This window comes from Pleurodeles waltl, chromosome 6 (assembly GCF_031143425.1).
Source record: "Pleurodeles waltl isolate 20211129_DDA chromosome 6, aPleWal1.hap1.20221129, whole genome shotgun sequence".
Classification (NCBI taxonomy): Eukaryota; Metazoa; Chordata; class Amphibia; order Caudata; family Salamandridae; genus Pleurodeles; species Pleurodeles waltl.
Window position 1 is genome coordinate 85,780,956 of NC_090445.1, and position 18,642 is coordinate 85,799,597.

Sequence of the window (18,642 nt, forward strand, 5' to 3'; positions counted from 1 at the left end):
TCTCTGGAAGGTGGTCTAATTTTTAGGAATGGCAGGGTTATTCCCCCAACATCTATAAGAAATAGGATTATTGATATATGTCACGAAGGTCATCTTGGAATTGGTAAAACCAAATACAAAATTAAGTGTACTTATTGGTGGCCAGGTTTGGACTCAGACATTGAAAGGAAAGTTAGAGACTGCTATGCATGTAATTCATCTGACAAGACTCAGGTAACATTAAAACCACCTCTCCATCCTATTCCGTGTCCAGATGGACCTTGGGAAAGGATAGGCATAGATATTGCAGGGCCAATAATGTACAATGATAAACAAAAGTATTTTTTAGTTTTGGTTGATCATTTTTCTAAATGGCCAGAGATTGAGATTGTTAATAGGGCTGATGTGGATTCAGTTGTACACTTCCTGGACAAGGTGTTTCTGAAAGAGGGTTTACCTAAGTGTATAGTAAGCGACAATGGACCTCAATTTATGTCTCGCATTTTCAAAGATTTTGTACAGGGGAAAGGTATTGTACATAATACTACGGCTTTATATCATCCGGCAGGAAACGGTGCTGTGGAGAGATTCAATCGGGTAAGGGCGTCATCCAAATGGCAAATTACAACAATTTGGATTGGAGATGTGAATTAATGCGGAATTTATGGTCATACAGAACGACACCTTGTGTTTCTACAGGGTATTCTCCCTTTGTGTTGATGAGAGGGAGAATTCCCACAGGGAAAGATAATGTGGGTTGGAGTTTTGGGGATAAAAAGGCTGATTGGACACTTAAACAAGTTAAACACAACATTAAAAGTTCCCAAGTGCATAGTAAGATGTATTATGACGCGAAACACAAATGCAAAGAACAAGCCATAAAAGTTGGTGACGTGGTTAGAGTTAAGAAACCAGGTTTCATAAAAAAAGGTAATAATCGATTTTCAGATCCCCTTAAAGTAAATAGAATTTTTTGTAATTCTGCATTATTAAGTGATGGTAAGGTTTGGCACATGTCTTCATTGTCCATGTGTAGGAATGTTAATTCTGGGTTGGTTGGGAAGGAAGGAAAAGTTATCAGCCCAGAACGCAAGGTATGCAAATTTGACTGGTTAGATGATTGGAAGTATACGCCTTCCTATGATTCTGATTATAACTCTAATGTACAGTCTAACGTACCTACTGTCAACAATCATTTTGATGTGCCTGCAAGGAAAACAAGCAGGTGTGGTCGTTTAGTCAGGACACCAAGCAAATTTCAGGATTATGTTTGTTTTGCATAATGCTACGAATGTGAATGTATTATTCTTTGAGGGTAAAATTGTTTTCGTTTTCGGAATTGTTTTTTATTTTTTCCTCGTTGTATTTTCTGTTTGTTAGGGGGAAGATGTGTTGCGATGCTCGCGCACAGTGCTTCGCGCACAGTGTGTTTACACTGGGCACGAGCATCGCTAGGCAACGGGAGTTGGACGGAGGTTGAGGAAAGACAGTTGGGAAGACGACGCGCTTCGGATTTCCTGTATCGGGGTCGCATTTAACGTTAAAATAAAAGCTTGTAAATCACATGAATTTCGTAACGTGATTCATCTCAACACAGTTTGGATTCCCTGCAGCCGCCAGGACCCTCTGAGGAGGAGCGAGAGACGAGCACTGGAAAGGCAGCGGAGCCGAGGGCTGCGGTTCCTGGTTGGTGTAAGGCGGGGATTAGGGTTAAAGAGTGAAGTTGGGCCCTCGGGCCCTGGCTGCCAGGTGAGACACAAAGGTGTGTCCTGCTAAAGGGCACCCCGATAAAACCCAGAAACAGAGCTCGCGCAGGCGAGTCACATACGTGATGATATCATATCCGGCCTCCACTTATCTCAGTTGTCAGGATGGCCGAGCGGTCTAAGGTGCCAGACTCAAGAGCTGTCTCTTCCCCTCAGTTGGGTGTTCTGGTCTCCGATTGGAGGCGTGGGTTCAAATCCCACTTCTGACACAACATTGTTTTTGCTCACTTAAACTCTCCATATTTACACACAGGTCATGGGAGTGCGGCGCAGCAGCGGAGTTAGAGGACGGGGAGCAGCGACCCCCTACAAGTGTCAACATGAAGAGAGCTCTCGTCCCCGCCCGTGTGCAGACATAAAGAGCTCTCGTCCCCGCCCGTGTGCAGACATAAATAACGAAATTGTAAAGTGAAGTCCCGAAAGGGCGCTGTTAATTTTTATAAAACCACTGTTGGAGGTGCGAACCCGAAGATAAAAAAACAGTACAGCACAAAAAAATGTATCAGCGCCCAATGTGGGGCTCAAACCCACGACCCTGAGATTAAGAGTCTCATGCTCTACCGACTGAGCTAGCCGGGCCACACAACACAGACCTTGCGGTCCTTTTTGTGACTCCTCTGAAGAAACACACGTGTGCCGATTCCACTGTGTCTTTTAAAGCTCCCGCTTCCAGTGCTGCAGCTCCCTCTGTCTCTACCTCTCGCTCTGCCTCAGTCTCATCACACCCCCCTGCCTGCCTCTGGATGGACCAAGCTGACACTCCACACTCACTGCTAGGAAGCCGCCTCTCCGCTCCCCGTTCGCCCTCTCCCTTCACTTCAATGGAAATATTCCAAAGCAGACGCTCTCCGCCTCCAGCCCCTGGCACCCCTGGCAGCTCTGCACCTCTGCAGGAGGCTCAAGGACGCGTGTCTGTCCAGCAGCTAGAGAATGGGGCTTTTCTGCATCTCATTTATACTTCCTTTTTTCGCTGGATTCAAGGACATGACAAACACACACTCCCACAGAGAGACTGTGAAGGACAGACTGAGCCCGCAGCGCCTCACAGCCGGCCTACAGTGAGCTACAGCAGCTGAACACAGTCAACGTACAACTCAATAGCACAGCTACAGGGCGCTTGTGAGGCCCTGGCAGGGACTGTCTCAGAAGGCCACACTGGCGCAGTGCAAACAGCTGCACCAAAGCTGCGCAGAAGCATCACAGGAACAGACTGGCACAGTGCAGACAGCTACACCACTGTAATCAAGAAGCACCTCAGGTACAGGCTGGTGCAGAACAGACTGGTGCAATGCAAAGCCCTGTACCCTGGAGGGGTGGAAGGATCACAGGTGCAGACTGGCACAGGACAGGCTCGTGCAATGCAGAGAGCTACAGCACTGATGTGAAGTGTCAAGATACAGACTGACACAGGGCAGACTGGTGCAATGCAGAGAGCTACAGCACTGATGTGAAGTATCACAGGAATGGCTGGAGCATAGTAGACTGCTGCCATGCAGAGCTGCAGCACTGATGTGAAGCATCACATGTACAGACTGGCACAAGGCAGACTGGCACAATGCAAAGACCTACAGCACTGATATGAAGCATCACAGCTACAGACTGGCACATGACAGATTGGCACAATGTAGGCAGCTGCAATATGGTGTTTAATAAGCCTCACAGGTGCAGACTGGCATAGGGCATAGCTACAGCACTGATGTGAAGTATGAACGTCGGGACTGGCACAAGGTAGACTGGCACTGTGCAAAGATCTGAAGCATGGAGCTGTAGAAGGATCACAGGTGCAGACTGGCATAGGGCTGACTGACACAAAGTAGAGACCTAAAGGACAGATGGGACCTATCACAAGCACAGACTGGCATAGGGCACGCTGGCATAATGCAGAAAGTTACAGCACAATTCATATATGATGATTTTATATGTATTATTGAGATAGCCATCCATGTTTTTTCTTAATAGTCAATAGCAGATTATTAGCACTGTTTCCTTTCATTAACAGGATCGGATAACAAGGGCGCATGAGTACTAGGAGAGACGATACCGGCATGGAACGTGCACCAGGGTTCGGTTGGTGGCTTCAATTTGTTTTCTTCGTTGGAGTTGGAAGATTTCAATTCTTAGAGTGCAGGTTATTTTGTTTGGTTATTGCAAAGAAAGATGAAGGACTAAGGAGGCAGAGATATTTATATGGAGAGCAGGCCTGGGATTGGGCATGTTATGGACTACTGGGAATGTTGGGATATGTAGTTTTTAACATTGATTGGCTGCTGTGACAATCCGCGCCTCCGTGTCCTTAATAGAATTGAAAATTCGTGACGCAATAGCTAGAATTTTTGGGGATTAAAGTACAGGTTTCTGGATGTGTTTAGAGGAGGCAGGGCTAAACCCGGCTTTGAGGCACCTTTCGTGAGTGGAAAGCGCTGTGGAATATGATGGGAGAGATTGTGAGGCAAACTGCAGGAGTTGTGTTTTCAAAGCCTGAGTAGTATTGGTGAAAAGCAGGAAGTCTGTAAAAAAAATTGGAATAAACCTTAAACAAAAAAATACTAATTGCTTAACTGGGGGCTCGAACCCGTGACCCTGATATTAAAAGGATCGTGCACTACCAAGTGAGATAACCCTGCTCCTTTAGCTAGGCTTGGGCAATATATCTCTTTTCTGTGATGCACCAGGGAGTGTTATCAGTAGAAGTCATTTCTTTTTAAGACCTCTGACTTCAGTCATGATCCTCTCCCTTTCTCTACCTCTTGCTCTGCTCCAGTCTCATGGACCACTTTCCCTAGACCTGCCTCTAGCTACAAACATGCATCTCTCTCTCTCAGCCTGTCTCAGGGTATATGCATGTATCTGTCTCTTTGGACCTGCCTCTGGGTACATACATTTGTCTGTCCAAACTTTCCTCTGTGCACATATATGCATCTGACTCTCTGGATAGGACTCTGGTTACATATATGCACCTGTCTCCGCTTACAGTCGCCTGCCTGTCTATGTCTCTTTACTTCAATGGAAATACTCTAAAGCAGCCCACCCCCTGCGCACGTCCCTACCTACTTTGCCGTTCTCAAATGCCACTTTATTAGTGGAATTTTTTCTATTCTAAGCAGGCCTCCCCCCACACTTTACTACTGGCTTGTGGCCCTCCCTGAGCATATTAGCCTGCTTTGAAGTTTGTCAGCTTTACTTCCCACTTTATTTGAAGTTCCTATTGGCAGTTTCCTCTGCCCCTTTCAAATTCCCACTTTTCTGACCTGACACTCTACAGCAGTGCTTCCCAACCTTTTGACTTGTGTGAACCCCCACTTTATCACTACTGGAACCTGGGGACCCCCAATGAACCATTATTGGAATCTGGGGACCCCCCACTGAGTCATTACTGAAAGCTGGGGACCTAATCTGTTACTATTATTTGATTTTCTAAGTAATCACGGCCCCCAGAGGAGGCTTTGCGGACTCCTAGGGGTCCCCGGACCACAGGTTGGGAACCACTGCTCTACAGCATGGATGGTTATGAAGGAGAATCTGGGAAAGTTACCTTTTATGATGACTCCGTGGGGTCATTTGAGCGAGACCTTGTCTATGCCCTCGATGCTGGTGTTCGGCACACAGTCAATGTGGCCTTAGATAAAGCTACCCAGACGATTAAGCATCTCTTAATGGGTTTCACTGATCAGCAGGGCTGGGTCCCACATTGCAGCAGCCAGGAAGAGCTGCCGTTTTCGCAAGACCCTTCCGGCTCAAGTTCTGTTGCAAACCCTCACCAAGCTGATTTGAACAAATTGTAGAATCCTTGACTAGGGCAAACTGGTTCTCATCCTCATAGTCTCTTCATCTAAGAGCTGAGAGTAAGGAGGATTCAGATTCCTCGTCTTCCTCTAACAATCCGGATAAGGACACTGATTCTCCTCCCTGTAAATGAAAAGCCAAATCACGGCACACTCAAGTGGCTTCTCAGCCTCTGAAAGTACTCACTTTCGAACCCGAAGATACTGTCCGCCCTAGATCTTACTCCTGGGCTCCGCCTTCGGAGGTAGCCGAATACGTTCAAGCACACATTCAGCATTGTTTCGACAAAGATGTCAGGTCTCGGCTGAGATCTGAATGTCCTAGACATGATTTTCCCTCAAAGGTTACTGAGACTACGGAGATAGATCCCACCCTGGTAACCTATCTTAAGAATTTCTCCAAAGACCTTAAAAAGGGCATTGATCGTGCCTGGTGAGGCTGTCAGGACAAACTCCTGGATGTCTCAGGCCCTCCTACTAAGATCTTGGAGCTGGGTTTTTAGGCTAAGGCATCAGGTATCCCTGTTAACCCTGAAGTTCTGGTTGGTTGGGCCCAGAGAGCCTTGTGCTTTCTGGAAAACCCAAAGTGAGCTATCTCTAGTGAGTGGCGGCGCTCCATTTTTAATCAAGATGGATCCCAAACTGACAGATTTGGCCTCGTCTGAATCAGGTCCTTTGGCTGAGGGACTGCTTTTTGGCTCTCCTTTTCTCAAGGAACTTTCGGGGTGCCACAGCGCACAGTTTGGGAATCACTGCTGTCCACGCTCCAGCACCATTTCCAGGGAAGTGTTAATAAACTGAAAACATTTTTTTTACAAATAAAGAACAGGGCGATAGTATTTATAGTGACTGTGTTTCACAAACTTGAGAAAGTTGGCTCAACAGAAGAATTAAAGTGACTGCTTCACAGCAGGTGGGAGGCACTGTAATCCAGAACTGGACCTTAACACCAAGGACCCTGGGTAGAACAAAGAGGCGTTATGAAGTTGATTCCACAAAAATCATTCATTAAAAACTTTTTGTTTTTGTGTTCTAAAAAAAAAGTGCCAAGGAAAACAATTCTATAATTTATTACTTTACACCAGGCTCACTCTGAAACATTCTTAACCTAAACTTTATACAACCACAGAACCCATTTGTTAAAAATGTGTATTTGTATTAATGTTCAAACAGACCAAAACTCCATAATAAAACATTAAATATAAGGTGCACAATGCTCTGTGGATACTGAGCAGATACTGGAACACAGTATGTAATGTCATCTTATTTTGTGTGCATCTTGTGAACCAGTGAAGTAAGGAGAACACTTGGTAAATAAGTAGCCTCTCAAAATATAACTTCGTATGCAGCCTCATAAATATAGGTTCAATCAATGTAGAATTAACATCGGGTCTCATAATGGCACAAAATGCCATCCGTACCTGTAATACCTTCGTAGACTGGGAAACAGCTGATTGGTTCATGCATCGAAAGAAATCTGGCATATAGGGTAACAACTGAAGCTATTCGTCTCTGTTCTTTGTTTTATTTCTAATAAAAGATCTGGAATTAAAAAATGTATGCACATATACTTATCTGTGTGAAAACAGTGTGCTGCAAATGGGTGTGTCACTTGTTCACATGGGCAAAGTTTGACTCCAGGCTCATGTTCAGGGGTGGGTTCCACTCGCCGGAGGAATGTCGGGCTTTTTTCACTTTTAAAAGCAAGAGAAGCCAGCTTTGAGCTACCGTGCCAGGTAGATCGCCTGGCTGACCATGGACGTCACTGGATGACCCCTGCTGAAAGGGGAAAGTCCACGCTGCAGCAAGCGCCCACTTCTCTTAGAGGCCAACTCAGCAGGAAGATGCTGTGGGGTAGCCTGCAATCCGGCCCATGTGCGGCTGGTGATTTCTGCCAGGGTATTTGGTGTTTATCTTCTGCTGCGGCTGGGAGCGGTAGCTCTCAGAGAAGGTGGTCCGTGCCTGTTGAGAGCGGTGATATATTTTTTCTAAGCACTTGCATGGTTGACTTTAGCGGAATGGAAGATTGCATGCTTAAATGCATCCTGCTCTCCGGTGTGTCGCTAAGAGGCAGCAAGTGCAGCACCTAGAAGGCGCCAGACGTAGCGCCCCCGGCCTGCACTCCAGAGGCCGGGGTAATTGATAATGGACCCTGCTGAGCAAGTGCGAGGACAGCGGCCCTGGGTGGCTGTGGGGGCGCAGCAGGGTGCCGTGGCGCGCAGTTTGGGTTCCCTGCAGCCGGCACGAGCCTCTGAGGAGGAGCGAGAGACGAGCACTGGAAAGGCAGCGGAGCCGAGGGCTGCGGTTCCTGGTTGGTGTAAAGCGGGGATTAGAGTTAAAGAGTGTGAGGTTGGGCCCTCGGGCCCTGGCTGCCAGGTGAGACACGAAGGTGTGTCCTGCTAAAGGGCACCCCGATAAAACCCAGAAACAGAGCTCGCGGAGGCGTGTCACATGCGTGATGATATCATATCCGGCCTCCACCTATCTCAGTTGTCAGGATGGCCGAGCGGTCTAAGGCGCCAGACTCAAGAGCTGTCTCTTCCCCTCAGCTGGGTGTTCTGGTCTCCGATTGGAGGCGTGGGTTCAAATCCCACTTCTGACACAACATTGTTTTTGCTCACTTAAACTCTCCATATTTACACACAGGTCATGGGAGTGCGGCGCAGCAGCGGAGTTAGAGGACGGGGAGCAGCGACCCCCTACAAGTGTCAACATGAAGAGAGCTCTCGTCCCCGCCCGTGTGCAGACATAAAGAGCTCTCGTCCCCGCCCGTGTGCAGACATAAATAACGAAATTGTAAAGTGAAGTCCCGAAAGGGCGCTGTTAATTTTTATAAAACCACTGTTGGAGGTGCGAACCCGAAGATAAAAAAACAGTACAGCACAAAAAAAATGTATCAGCGCCCAACGTGGGGCTCGAACCCACGACCCTGAGATTAAGAGTCTCATGCTCTACCGACTGAGCTAGCCGGGCCACATAACACAAACCTTGCGGTCCTTTGTGTGACTCCTCTGAAGAAACACACGTGTGCCGATTCTACTGTGTATTTTAAAGCTCCCGCTTCCAGTGCTGCAGCTCCCTCTGTCTCTACCTCTCGCTCTGCCTCAGTCTCATCACAGCCCCCTGCCTGCCTCTGGATGGACCAAGCTGACACTCCACACTCAGCTAGGAAGCCGCCTCTCCGCTCCCCGTTCGCCCTCTCCCTTCACTTCAATGGAAATATTCCAAAGCAGACGCTCTACGCCTCCAGCCCCTGGCAGCTCTGCACCTCTGCAGGAGGCTCAAGGACGCGTGTCTGTCCAGCAGCTAGAGAATGGGGCTTTTCTGCATCTCATTTATACTTCCTTTTTTCGCTGGATTCAAGGACATGACAAACACACACTCCCACAGAGAGACTGTGAAGGACAGACTGAGCCCGCAGCGCCTCACAGCCGGCCTACAGTGAGCTACAGCAGCTGAACACAGTCAACGTACAACTCAATAGCACAGCTACAGGGCGCTTGTGAGGCCCTGGCAGGGACTGTCTCAGAAGGCCACACTGGCGCAGTGCAAACAGCTGCACCAAAGCTGCGCAGAAGCATCACAGGAACAGACTGGCACAGTGCAGACAGCTACACCACTGTAATCAAGAAGCACCTCAGGTACAGGCTGGTGCAGAACAGACTGGTGCAATGCAAAGCCCTGTACCCTGGAGGTGTGGAAGGATCACAGGTGCAGACTGGCACAGGACAGGCTCGTGCAATGCAGAGAGCTACAACACTGATGTGAAGTGTCAAGATACAGACTGACACAGGGCAGACTGGTGCAATGCAGAGAGCTACAGCACTGATGTGAAGTATCACAGGAATGGCTGGAGCATAGTAGACTGCTGCCATGCAGAGCTACAGCACTGATGTGAAGCATCACATGTACAGACTGGCACAAGGCAGACTGGCACAATGCAAAGACCTACAGCACTGATATGAAGCATCACAGCTACAGACTGGCACATGACCGATTGGCACAATGTAGGCAGCTGCAATATGGTGTTTAATAAGCCTCACAGGTGCAGACTGGCATAGGGCATAGCTACAGCACTGATGTGAAGTATGAACGTCGGGACTGGCACAAGGTAGACTGGCACTGTGCAAAGATCTGAAGCATGGAGCTGTAGAAGGATCACAGGTGCAGACTGGCATAGGGCTGACTGACACAAAGTAGAGACCTAAAGGACAGATGGGACCTATCACAAGCACAGACTGGCATAGGGCACGCTGGCATAATGCAGAAAGTTACAGCACAATTCATATATGATGATTTTATATGTATTATTGAGATAGCCATCCATGTTTTTTCTTAATAGTCAATAGCAGATTATTAGCACTGTTTCCTTTCATTAACAGGATCGGATAACAAGGGCGCATGAGTACTAGGAGAGACGATACCGGCATGGAACGTGCACCAGGGTTCGGTTGGTGGCTTCAATTTGTTTTCTTCGTTGGAGTTGGAAGATTTCAATTCTTAGAGTGCAGGTTATTTTGTTTGGTTATTGCAAAGAAAGATGAAGGACTAAGGAGGCAGAGATATTTATATGGAGAGCAGGCCTGGGATTGGGCATGTTATGGACTACTGGGAATGTTGGGATATGTAGTTTTTAACATTGATTGGCTGCTGTGACAATCCGCGCCTCCGTGTCCTTAATAGAATTGAAAATTCGTGACGCAATAGCTAGAATTTTTGGGGATTAAAGTACAGGTTTCTGGATGTGTTTAGAGGAGGCAGGGCTAAACCCGGCTTTGAGGCACCTTTCGTGAGTGGAAAGCGCTGTGGAATATGATGGGAGAGATTGTGAGGCAAACTGCAGGAGTTGTGTTTTCAAAGCCTGAGTAGTATTGGTGAAAAGCAGGAAGTCTGTAAAAAAAATTGGAATAAACCTTAAACAAAAAAATACTAATTGCTTAACTGGGGGCTCGAACCCGTGACCCTGATATTAAAAGGCTCGTGCACTACCAAGTGAGATAACCCTGCTCCTTTAGCTAGGCTTGGGCAATATATCTCTTTTCTGTGATGCACCAGGGAGTGTTGTCAGTAGAAGTCATTTCTTTTTAAGACCTCTGACTTCAGTCATGATCCTCTCCCTTTCTCTACCTCTTGCTCTGCTCCAGTCTCATGGACCACTTTCCCTAGACCTGCCTCTAGCTACAAACATGCATCTCTCTCTCTCAGCCTGTCTCAGGGTATATGCATGTATCTGTCTCTTTGGACCTGCCTCTGGGTACATACATTTGTCTGTCCAAACTTTCCTCTGTGCACATATATGCATCTGACTCTCTGGATAGGACTCTGGTTACATATATGCACCTGTCTCCGCTTACAGTCGCCTGCCTGTCTATGTCTCTTTACTTCAATGGAAATACTCTAAAGCAGCCCACCCCCTGCGCACGTCCCTACCTACTTTGCCGTTCTCAAATGCCACTTTATTAGTGGAATTTTTTCTATTCTAAGCAGGCCTCCCCCCACACTTTACTACTGGCTTGTGGCCCTCCCTGAGCATATTAGCCTGCTTTGAAGTTTGTCAGCTTTACTTCCCACTTTATTTGAAGTTCCTATTGGCAGTTTCCTCTGCCCCTTTCAAATTCCCACTTTTCTGACCTGACACTCTACAGCAGTGCTTCCCAACCTTTTGACTTGTGTGAACCCCCACTTTATCACTACTGGAACCTGGGGACCCCCAATGAACCATTATTGGAATCTGGGGACCCCCCACTGAGTCATTACTGAAAGCTGGGGACCTAATCTGTTACTATTATTTGATTTTCTAAGTAATCACGGCCCCCAGAGGAGGCTTTGCGGACTCCTAGGGGTCCCCGGACCACAGGTTGGGAACCACTGCTCTACAGCATGGATGGTTATGAAGGAGAATCTGGGAAAGTTACCTTTTATGATGACTCCGTGGGGTCATTTGAGCGAGACCTTGTCTATGCCCTCGATGCTGGTGTTCGGCACACAGTCAATGTGGCCTTAGATAAAGCTACCCAGACGATTAAGCATCTCTTAATGGGTTTCACTGATCAGCAGGGCTGGGTCCCACATTGCAGCAGCCAGGAAGAGCTGCCGTTTTCGCAAGACCCTTCCGGCTCAAGTTCTGTTGCAAACCCTCACCAAGCTGATTTGAACAAATTGTAGAATCCTTGACTAGGGCAAACTGTTTCTCATCCTCATAGTCTCTTCATCTAAGAGCTGAGAGTAAGGAGGATTCAGATTCCTCGTCTTCCTCTAACAATCCGGATAAGGACACTGATTCTCCTCCCTGTAAATGAAAAGCCAAATCACGGCACACTCAAGTGGCTTCTCAGCCTCTGAAAGTACTCACTTTCGAACCCGAAGATACTGTCCGCCCTAGATCTTACTCCTGGGCTCCGCCTTCGGAGGTAGCCGAATACGTTCAAGCACACATTCAGCATTGTTTCGACAAAGATGTCAGGTCTCGGCTGAGATCTGAATGTCCTAGACATGATTTTCCCTCAAAGGTTACTGAGACTACGGAGATAGATCCCACCCTGGTAACCTATCTTAAGAATTTCTCCAAAGACCTTAAAAAGGGCATTGATCGTGCCTGGTGAGGCTGTCAGGACAAACTCCTGGATGTCTCAGGCCCTCCTACTAAGATCTTGGAGCTGGGTTTTTAGGCTAAGGCATCAGGTATCCCTGTTAACCCTGAAGTTCTGGTTGGTTGGGCCCAGAGAGCCTTGTGCTTTCTGGAAAACCCAAAGTGAGCTATCTCTAGTGAGTGGCGGCGCTCCATTTTTAATCAAGATGGATCCCAAACTGACAGATTTGGCCTCGTCTGAATCAGGTCCTTTGGCTGAGGGACTGCTTTTTGGCTCTCCTTTTCTCAAGGAACTTTCGGGGTGCCACAGCGCACAGTTTGGGAATCACTGCTGTCCACGCTCCAGCACCATTTCCAGGGAAGTGTTAATAAACTGAAAACATTTTTTTTACAAATAAAGAACAGGGCGGTAGTATTTATAGTGACTGTGTTTCACAAACTTGAGAAAGTTGGCTCAACAGAAGAATTAAAGTGACTGCTTCACAGCAGGTGGGAGGCACTGTAATCCAGAACTGGACCTTAACACCAAGGACCCTGGGTAGAACAAAGAGGCGTTATGAAGTTGATTCCACAAAAATCATTCATTAAAAACTTTTTGTTTTTGTGTTCTAAAAAAAAAGTGCCAAGGAAAACAATTCTATAATTTATTACTTTACACCAGGCTCACTCTGAAACATTCTTAACCTAAACTTTATACAACCACAGAACCCATTTGTTAAAAATGTGTATTTGTATTAATGTTCAAACAGACCAAAACTCCATAATAAAACATTAAATATAAGGTGCACAATGCTCTGTGGATACTGAGCAGATACTAGAACACAGTATGTAATGTCATCTTATTTTGTATGCATCTTGTGAACCAGTGAAGTAAGGAGAACACTTGGTAAATAAGTAGCCTCTCAAAATATACCTTCGTATGCAGTCTCATAAATATAGGTCCAATCAATGTAGAATTAACATCGGGTCTCATAATGGCACAAAATGCCATCCGTACCTGTAATACCTTCGTAGACTGGGAAACAGCTGATTGGTTCATGCATCGAAAGAAATCTGGCATGTAGGGTAACAACTGAAGCTATTCGTCTCTGTTCTTTGTTTTATTTCTAATAAAAGATCTGGAATTAAAAAATGTATGCACATATACTTATCTGTGTGAAAACAGTGTGCTGCAAATGGGTGTGTCACTTGTTCACATGGGCAAAGTTTGACTCCAGGCTCATGTTCAGGGGTGGGTTCCACTCGCCGGAGGAATGTCGGGCTTTTTTCACTTTTAAAAGCAAGAGAAGCCAGCTTTGAGCTACCGTGCCAGGTAGATCGCCTGGCTGACCATGGACCTCACTGGATGACCCCTGCTGAAAGGGGAAAGTCCACGCTGCAGCAAGCGCCCACTTCTCTTAGAGGCCAACTCAGCAGGAAGATGCTGTGGGGTAGCCTGCTATCCGGCCCATGTGCGGCTGGCGATTTCTGCCAGGGTATTTGGTGTTTATCTTCTGCTGCGGCTGGGAGCGGTAGCTCTCAGAGAAGGTGGTCCGTGCCTGTTGAGAGCGGTGATATATTTTTTCTAAGCACTTGCATGGTTGACTTTAGCGGAATGGAAGATTGCATGCTTAAATGCATCCTGCTCTCCGGTGTGTCGCTAAGAGGCAGCAAGTGCAGCACCTAGAAGGCGCCAGACGTAGCGCCCCCGGCCTGCACTCCAGAGGCCGGGGTAATTGATAATGGACCCTGCTGAGCAAGTGCGAGGACAGCGGCCCTGGGTGGCTGTGGGGGCGCAGCAGGGTGCCGTGGCGCGCAGTTTGGGTTCCCTGCAGCCGGCACGAGCCTCTGAGGAGGAGCGAGAGACGAGCACTGGAAAGGCAGCGGAGGCGAGGGCTGCGGTTCCTGGTTGGTGTAAAGCGGGGATTAGAGTTAAAGAGTGTGAAGTTGGGCCCCCGGGCCCTGGCTGCCAGGTGAGACACGAAGGTGTGTCCTGCTAAAGGGCACCCCGATAAAACCCAGAAACAGAGCTCGCGGAGGCGTGTCACATGCGTGATGATATCATATCCGGCCTCCACCTATCTCAGTTGTCAGGATGGCCGAGCGGTCTAAGGCGCCAGACTCAAGAGCTGTCTCTTCCCCTCAGCTGGGTGTTCTGGTCTCCGATTGGAGGTGTGGGTTCAAATCCCACTTCTGACACAACATTGTTTTTGCTCACTTAAACTCTCCATATTTACACACAGGTCATGGGAGTGCGGCGCAGCAGCGGAGTTAGAGGACGGGGAGCAGCGACCCCCTACAAGTGTCAACATGAAGAGAGCTCTCGTCCCCGCCCGTGTGCAGACATAAATAACGAAATTGTAAAGTGAAGTCCCGAAAGGGCGCTGTTAATTTTTATAAAACCACTGTTGGAGGTGCGAACCCGAAGATAAAAAACAGTACAGCACAAAAAAATGTATCAGCGCCCAACGTGGGGCTCAAACCCACGACCCTGAGATTAAGAGTCTCATGCTCTACCGACTGAGCTAGCCGGGCTACATAACACAGACCTTGCGGTCCTTTGTGTGACTCCTCTGAAGAAACACACGTGTGCCGATTCTACTGTGTATTTTAAAGCTCCCGCTTCCAGTGCTGCAGCTCCCTCTGTCTCTACCTCTCGCTCTGCCTCAGTCTCATCACACCCCCCTGCCTGCCTCTGGATGGACCAAGCTGACACTCCACACTCACTGCTAGGAAGCCGCCTCTCCGCTCCCCGTTCGCCCTCTCCCTTCACTTCAATGGAAATATTCCAAAGCAGACGCTCTACGCCTCCAGCCCCTTGCACCCCTGGCAGCTCTGCACCTCTGCAGGAGGCTCAAGGACGCGTGTCTGTCCAGCAGCTAGAGAATGGGGCTTTTCTGCATCTCATTTATACTTCCTTTTTTCGCTGGATTCAAGGACATGACAAACACACACTCCCACAGAGAGACTGTGAAGGACAGACTGAGCCCGCAGCGCCTCACAGCCGGCCTACAGTGAGCTACAGCAGCTGAACACAGTCAACGTACAACTCAATAGCACAGCTACAGGGCGCTTGTGAGGCCCTGGCAGGGACTGTCTCAGAAGGCCACACTGGCGCAGTGCAAACAGCTGCACCAAAGCTGCGCAGAAGCATCACAGGAACAGACTGGCACAGTGCAGACAGCTACACCACTGTAATCAAGAAGCACCTCAGGTACAGGCTGGTGCAGAACAGACTGGTGCAATGCAAAGCCCTGTACCCTGGAGGGGTGGAAGGATCACAGGTGCAGACTGGCACAGGACAGGCTCGTGCAATGCAGAGAGCTACAGCACTGATGTGAAGTGTCAAGATACAGACTGACACAGGGCAGACTGGTGCAATGCAGAGAGCTACAGCACTGATGTGAAGTATCACAGGAATGGCTGGAGCATAGTAGACTGCTGCCATGCAGAGCTGCAGCACTGATGTGAAGCATCACATGTACAGACTGGCACAAGGCAGACTGGCACAATGCAAAGACCTACAGCACTGATATGAAGCATCACAGCTACAGACTGGCACATGACAGATTGGCACAATGTAGGCAGCTGCAATATGGTGTTTAATAAGCCTCACAGGTGCAGACTGGCATAGGGCATAGCTACAGCACTGATGTGAAGTATGAACGTCGGGACTGGCACAAGGTAGACTGGCACTGTGCAAAGATCTGAAGCATGGAGCTGTAGAAGGATCACAGGTGCAGACTGGCATAGGGCTGACTGACACAAAGTAGAGACCTAAAGGACAGATGGGACCTATCACAAGCACAGACTGGCATAGGGCACGCTGGCATAATGCAGAAAGTTACAGCACAATTCATATATGATGATTTTATATGTATTATTGAGATAGCCATCCATGTTTTTTCTTAATAGTCAATAGCAGATTATTAGCACTGTTTCCTTTCATTAACAGGATCGGATAACAAGGGCGCATGAGTACTAGGAGAGACGATACCGGCATGGAACGTGCACCAGGGTTCGGTTGGTGGCTTCAATTTGTTTTCTTCGTTGGAGTTGGAAGATTTCAATTCTTAGAGTGCAGGTTATTTTGTTTGGTTATTGCAAAGAAAGATGAAGGACTAAGGAGGCAGAGATATTTATATGGAGAGCAGGCCTGGGATTGGGCATGTTATGGACTACTGGGAATGTTGGGATATGTAGTTTTTAACATTGATTGGCTGCTGTGACAATCCGCGCCTCCGTGTCCTTAATAGAATTGAAAATTCGTGACGCAATAGCTAGAATTTTTGGGGATTAAAGTACAGGTTTCTGGATGTGTTTAGAGGAGGCAGGGCTAAACCCGGCTTTGAGGCACCTTTCGTGAGTGGAAAGCGCTGTGGAATATGATGGGAGAGATTGTGAGGCAAACTGCAGGAGTTGTGTTTTCAAAGCCTGAGTAGTATTGGTGAAAAGCAGGAAGTCTGTAAAAAAAATTGGAATAAACCTTAAACAAAAAAATACTAATTGCTTAACTGGGGGCTCGAACCCGTGACCCTGATATTAAAAGGCTCGTGCACTACCAAGTGAGATAACCCTGCTCCTTTAGCTAGGCTTGGGCAATATATCTCTTTTCTGTGATGCACCAGGGAGTGTTGTCAGTAGAAGTCATTTCTTTTTAAGACCTCTGACTTCAGTCATGATCCTCTCCCTTTCTCTACCTCTTGCTCTGCTCCAGTCTCATGGACCACTTTCCCTAGACCTGCCTCTAGCTACAAACATGCATCTCTCTCTCTCAGCCTGTCTCAGGGTATATGCATGTATCTGTCTCTTTGGACCTGCCTCTGGGTACATACATTTGTCTGTCCAAACTTTCCTCTGTGCACATATATGCATCTGACTCTCTGGATAGGACTCTGGTTACATATATGCACCTGTCTCCGCTTACAGTCGCCTGCCTGTCTATGTCTCTTTACTTCAATGGAAATACTCTAAAGCAGCCCACCCCCTGCGCACGTCCCTACCTACTTTGCCGTTCTCAAATGCCACTTTATTAGTGGAATTTTTTCTATTCTAAGCAGGCCTCCCCCCACACTTTACTACTGGCTTGTGGCCCTCCCTGAGCATATTAGCCTGCTTTGAAGTTTGTCAGCTTTACTTCCCACTTTATTTGAAGTTCCTATTGGCAGTTTCCTCCCGCCCTTTCAAATTCCCACTTTTCTGACCTGACACTCTACAGCAGTGCTTCCCAACCTTTTGACTTGTGTGAACCCCCACTTTATCACTACTGGAACCTGGGGACCCCCAATGAACCATTATTGGAATCTGGGGACCCCCCACTGAGTCATTACTGAAAGCTGGGGACCTAATCTGTTACTATTATTTGATTTTCTAAGTAATCACGGCCCCCAGAGGAGGCTTTGCGGACTCCTAGGGGTCCCCGGACCACAGGTTGGGAACCACTGCTCTACAGCATGGATGGTTATGAAGGAGAATCTGGGAAAGTTACCTTTTATGATGACTCCGTGGGGTCATTTGAGCGAGACCTTGTCTATGCCCTCGATGCTGGTGTTCGGCACACAGTCAATGTGGCCTTAGATAAAGCTACCCAGACGATTAAGCATCTCTTAATGGGTTTCACTGATCAGCAGGGCTGGGTCCCACATTGCAGCAGCCAGGAAGAGCTGCCGTTTTCGCAAGACCCTTCCGGCTCAAGTTCTGTTGCAAACCCTCACCAAGCTGATTTGAACAAATTGTAGAATCCTTGACTAGGGCAAACTGTTTCTCATCCTCATAGTCTCTTCATCTAAGAGCTGAGAGTAAGGAGGATTCAGATTCCTCGTCTTCCTCTAACAATCCGGATAAGGACACTGATTCTCCTCCCTGTAAATGAAAAGCCAAATCACGGCACACTCAAGTGGCTTCTCAGCCTCTGAAAGTACTCACTTTCGAACCCGAAGATACTGTCCGCCCTAGATCTTACTCCTGGGCTCCGCCTTCGGAGGTAGCCGAATACGTTCAAGCACACATTCAGCATTGTTTCGACAAAGATGTCAGGTCTCGGCTGAGATCTGAATGTCCTAGACATGATTTTCCCTCAAAGGTTACTGAGACTACGGAGATAGATCCCACCCTGGTAACCTATCTTAAGAATTTCTCCAAAGACCTTAAAAAGGGCATTGATCGTGCCTGGTGAGGCTGTCAGGACAAACTCCTGGATGTCTCAGGCCCTCCTACTAAGATCTTGGAGCTGGGTTTTTAGGCTAAGGCATCAGGTATCCCTGTTAACCCTGAAGTTCTGGTTGGTTGGGCCCAGAGAGCCTTGTGCTTTCTGGAAAACCCAAAGTGAGCTATCTCTAGTGAGTGGCGGCGCTCCATTTTTAATCAAGATGGATCCCAAACTGACAGATTTGGCCTCGTCTGAATCAGGTCCTTTGGCTGAGGGACTGCTTTTTGGCTCTCCTTTTCTCAAGGAACTTTCGGGGTGCCACAGCGCACAGTTTGGGAATCACTGCTGTCCACGCTCCAGCACCATTTCCAGGGAAGTGTTAATAAACTGAAAACATTT

The 18,642-nt window shown here is 47.8% G+C and overlaps 3 non-coding genes across 3 annotated transcripts; 1 reads left to right on the top strand and 2 right to left on the bottom strand.

The window, feature by feature from the left end:
* Positions 1 to 8,019: 8,019 nt before the first annotated feature.
* On the top strand, positions 8,020 to 8,129 carry TRNAL-CAA (transfer RNA leucine (anticodon CAA)). The gene is made up of 2 exons: positions 8,020 to 8,057; positions 8,084 to 8,129. It is a non-coding gene; the product is annotated as a tRNA-Leu (tRNA).
* A 298-nt stretch (positions 8,130 to 8,427) lies between these two features.
* Positions 8,428 to 8,500, bottom strand: TRNAK-CUU (transfer RNA lysine (anticodon CUU)). Its single transcript has one exon. It is a non-coding gene; the product is annotated as a tRNA-Lys (tRNA).
* A 6,057-nt stretch (positions 8,501 to 14,557) lies between these two features.
* On the bottom strand, positions 14,558 to 14,630 carry TRNAK-CUU (transfer RNA lysine (anticodon CUU)). The gene has a single exon. It is a non-coding gene; the product is annotated as a tRNA-Lys (tRNA).
* Positions 14,631 to 18,642: the final 4,012 nt, after the last annotated feature.